The following is a 5,198-nucleotide window of genomic DNA, read 5'->3' as shown; positions in this document are numbered from 1 at the left end:
AAAAGAAGAAGAGCATATGGCCATTTGAGCAATGATTGTACGTCTAATGGGGGCCATTTTCCAGTCTTTTCTCTAGCCGACAGCCTAATTGTATGGCTGTTGAAACCATTTAAAAAAATAAAGGCTAAGGAAGAAGTGTCAACCTCAAAAGAACATGACGTTGCTACCAGCTAATAGGTGACCATGGGATCTTGTATCATAGTTGTATTGTGATCTGGTCCTAAATATAGCAAACCAAATACTCACGTCCCCACAACAAAGCATAATTGTTTAACTAAAACAAAAAGCTACATGCAAGCACATAGCAAGAGAAAAGGTTCGACATAATGTCCAGCATTTGTATCAATCGGTCATATATAAAATCATTTTGCCGCTATAAACAGCATTGTAATGGTGGAGTAATCACCCGAGAAAATTTAAATTACAAATAAAATATCTAAGACTAAGCTCTAATCGGCAGCACGCCTTGGCGCGAGGGTGCCGGTTCCAACGATGTGCCCAAGCAAATAATGGTGAAGTTCGTAGAAAGCCAGGCTTAGCGTGTGCGTTCAATGAGGATAACAAAATAAAAGAAGAAACATTCACACGTAATCAGAGCAAGACATCATCGATGGATACCAAAACTATAGAACAATACGTCTCCATAGCCACCAGCTAGTAGGAAAAGGGGCTTTTACCCCGGTTTGTAAGGGCCTTTTGTCCCGGTTTTCGAACCGGGACTAAAGGGTCGTTACTAAAGCCCTAACCCTTTAGTCCCGGTTCTTACACGAACCGGGACAGAAGGTCCTCCACGTGGCCGCTGCTGCCAGCCCAGGCAGGGGGGCCTTTGGTCCCGGTTGGTGCCACCAACCGGGACCAATAGGCAGGGCCTTTTGTCCCGGTTGGTGTCACCAACCGGGACCAATAGGCATCCACGCGTCAGCATTTCAGGGGCTGGGGGTTTTGTTTTTTTTAAAGGGGGGGGGGGGTTTGGGGGGTTAATTTAGGTGTTTCATATATTGTGTTAGCTAGCTAATTAATAGAGAGAAGTGTCCTCTCTTATCTCCGTGCTTGGTCGACGCTACGTACTATATACGTATGGAGAGGACTAGACACGCTAGCTAGTAATCAAATGAAGGAAACAGAAGATCGTCATGAACATATGCATACAGAGAGAAGTGATATCGACCACCTCTCCTTCTCCGAGAGATTGGTCGAACAACAAGTTCTCGTATATCTATCCGACACTACCGGCTACATATATACAATAATTATCTCTTACAATACAATCTCCTAATTAAATTGTAAGAACGCAGGGTCCACATAGTATTCTCCATTTTCAGCGATCACGTGGTCAAGGAAGAATGCCGCCAATTCCTCTTGAATTGCTCGCATACGATCTGGTGCTAGGAGTTCATCCCACTTCCGAAACATCTAATTTGAAGAAGGGGGTCAATACATATATATATATATATGAATAAATGAAACTCAACACAAATGATGGTAATAAAATAAAATTGTGAATATTATTGCTTACGCACTTCATATTGTTCGTCAGAGTAGCCCCGCTCATAGGTCGTGTAGCGGATGGACTCGCAAACGTAGTATCCACAGTAATTATTCCCGGGTTCCTGCCACAACCACTTTACAAGAAATAGAGGTCAATCAAACTGATAAGCAAGCATGCTAAATGGTATTGATGAAACTAGCGCTTGAATCACTAGGAGATGCGCGGAACATGCTACTATAGTACTTACTTTCGGGTGTTTAAATTGCAGCTTCTTCGGCAGTCCCGGAGCTTTTGTGGTGAATTTTCTCCAAACCCTGCCAGACAAAGAAAACAATTACTTGATATCAGGAAATAAACAAAGTTGCTGATATGGTGGATAATGATCGATTTAACTTACTTCTCGAGTATTTGAGTCATGTTCGCAAGTCCTGGGGATCTTTTCGTCTCGAGTCTAAGACGGTTACTACTCCCTGCTCAAGCTTAATCTCTAGGAGAATATAGTGGAAGCTACGCATGCATGCATAAGTCATCAATTACATTACCATAACCTGGACTAATAAGGGAAACCGAATATGCACAAGACAGTAACACTCACTTGAAGTTGTAAGGAAAGAGTATTATATCTTTGTTTTGATTTAATACCAACGATCGTAGCAAGTTGGCCTCGGCTTCTTTGGCATGTTTTTCAACCGTATATGCATCTATGATATTTGTGTTAATGAACCCAATATCACCGATTTGTCTTTTCTTCAATTCGGCGATCTTCAATCTGCATAATATAGTGAGGATAATTATAAATACATGCAATGAAAGAGCTGACCTATATAGAGAGACTTAAAGACAGAAGTAGTACTACTTACAGACAGTAGCAAGTGATCGTTGTTTTATCGAGGGCCTTTTGATTGTAAAACTGGAAGAAATCCTCAAATGGAACATTCAACAGTTCAATTCCAACGAGGTCATGCTCCGGTTTAACTCTCAGCGTCAAAGTATTCATCCCATCAGACTTTCTGCAGGTTTTCATGTACCAATCATGTAATCTTCGCATCATCATTGTTAGAGATCTTTCATCTTTGACGAGAGGCTTCCCGTAATGGTATTTGTGTTCGTCCACCTCCATGATTTCATAATGTACATCGTCGGGCAGGTAATCTCCAAGATTGCTATAACCGGCCACCATCCTCGGATCATTAGCGACGATGTCTTTTGACACCTTGAGCGGGGGGCACGATTGGTTCGCTTGTTCGCCGAGCTGGGCAATTTTTTCCCAGCTCGTCGTTCTTTTAACCTTTGATCACTGACAGTACTTCCCGACCACTCCGCTTTGGCATATGTCTTTGCAAGAATGCGCTCATAGTTGCCTCTCGGCGGAGACTTTGGTGGTTTTGTCAGGGCAGCCAGAGTGCGCTTTGCTTTCACCGGATCTACCTTCTCCTCCGGAGGTGGATGTTTCTTTGCTTTCACCCCTTCAAAGAAGTTTGTCACTTCGGTTCGCACGATCTTCCTGGTTTCCTCCTCGGTCCTCTCGTATGGTAACTTCTCTGGAGTCTTCAGAGAAGGACAGAATCTGTATTGCCTCCCACCTCTGGCAGCTGTACTGCTAGACGCCGGCAGAGCAGACGGAGCGGCTGCGGCTGTCTTCTTTCCTTGCTTACAAGGCGGAGGAGAAGGACTATGACGCGCCGGAGCAGCCGCAGCGGCGGCGGGTCTCTTCCGCCCTTGCTGATGAGGCGGAGAAGGAGGAGGCTGGCTGCTCTGGCGCGCCGGCGCGGGCGGAGAAGGAGGCGGAGTGCCGCCACGCGCCGGAGAAGGAGGCTGAGTGCCCTGATCACTCGCCAGAGGAGGAGGTGGAGGAGGAGGCGGAGTGCCGCCACGCGCTGGAGAAGGAGGCTGAGTGCCCTGATCACTCGCCGGAGGAGGAGGCGGAGTGCCCTTACTCGCCGGAGCCGTCCAGTTCGGAAGGTTGATGAGCTCCTTCCGCCATAGGCACGGAGTCTTCAGAGCTAAACCCAGCCGAGTCTCCCCTTCCCCGGTAGGGTGGTCAAGCTAGAGGTCCTCAAATCCCTCCGTTATTTCATCCACCATCACCCTAGCATATCCTTCTGGAATCGGCCGGCAGTGGTAGGTTGCGCCGGGTTCAGGAGGTAAAACAGAGCCAACAACCGCCTTAACTTTGAAGTTCTGCCATTGCGCCATAAGGTGGCAATGTTGAGACTCCGTGATAGCATCCACGGGGTAACTAGCAGGAGCCGTCAAGACATGCTCCAGCTGAAGCAGCTCGGTGGAAGCCACGCTGCTTCTCCGCTGAGATGGCGGGGTAGCTTCGGGGGTAGTTTCGGCATGTCAATTGTTGTCTCGTTCCTCTAGCGCTTGAACCCTTTCGTGCAGCTTCTGAATTTGGGTCTGCTCCATTTTTTTCCTCCTCTCCTGGCTTTTGTAACCGCCTGCGTCCGGAAAACCAGCCTTCCACGGAACGGAGCCTGGCGTGCCTCGTGTCCGTCCAGGGTGCTCAGGATTCCCAAGGGCCATTGTGAGCTCGTCGTTCTCTCTGTCTGGAATGAACGTCCCTTCCTGCGCTGCATCGATATATTGCTGAATCTTCTTGACTGGTATTCTCAAAAGCTTGTTCGTCCAAACGCACCTCCCTGATACAGGGTCCAAGGTTCCGCCAGCCCCGAAGAACCAAGTCCGGCAACGGTCTGTCCAGTTCATTGTTTGTGGTTCGATCCCTTTTTCAAGCAGATCATTCTCAGCCTTGGCCCACTTAGGCCGGGCTTTGAGGTAGCCACCTGACCCCGTGCGATGGTGAAGCTTCTTCTTCGCAGCATTCTTCTTGTTTGTCGCTGACATCTTCTTACTCTTTTCCGATGTCTTGTGGGCCACAAATGCGGGCCAGTGATCTCTGATCTTCTCATACCGGCCGATGAATTCTGGTGTCTCTTCTTTGTCGACAAACATTTTCAGCTCATTCTTCCACCTCCTGAATAGGTCTGCCATCTTCTTAAGAGCATGAGACTTGATTAATTGCTCTTTAACTGGCTTCTCCGGATCCTCCTCTGGCGGTAGGGTGAAATTTGCCTTCAGCTCAGTCCAAAGATCATCTTTCTGCATATCATTGACATAAGACACCTCAGGGTCTTCCTTCTTAGGCTTATACCATTGGTGGATGCTGATCGGGATCTTGTCCCTAACTAGAACCCCGCACTGAGCAGCAAATGCATCCTTTGTCCGGATGGGTTCAATCGGTTGGCCGTCGCGCGCGATTGCTGTGATCTCAAACCTTTCATCCGAGCGCAACTTTCTCTTCGGGCCTCGTCTCTTTACCGCAGTTGTGCTCGATCCGGAGGGCTAGAAAAAGAAGAAAGACGAGTGTTAATTAATATGTGTACATACCAAAACAATGAATGCATCAATTAGCTAGTCAGGACAGGCTTAACTAATATATTTACCTGGCCGGACTCTGTTTGGTCACCGGAGCCGTCACCACGGGCTCCTTCTTGCACCAGCATTGGGTCACCGGAGCCATCATAATCATGTCTTTCCTCCTCCACTCTTCGATCACCGTAGCCTGCTTCTTCACCCTGTTCTTCCAGACCATCATTGTCGTTAAGATATGACAAGATATCACCTCCGGCTAAGATTATGTCCCCCAACACCTCTTCTGCTTGCTCGTCTCGTCCGTGCTCCATTGTTTCTGCAAATATTACAA

Source organism: Triticum aestivum, chromosome 6D, assembly GCF_018294505.1.
Source record: "Triticum aestivum cultivar Chinese Spring chromosome 6D, IWGSC CS RefSeq v2.1, whole genome shotgun sequence".
In the NCBI taxonomy this organism is placed as follows: Eukaryota; Viridiplantae; Streptophyta; class Magnoliopsida; order Poales; family Poaceae; genus Triticum; species Triticum aestivum.
Note: the sequence above shows the minus strand (reverse complement) of the source record.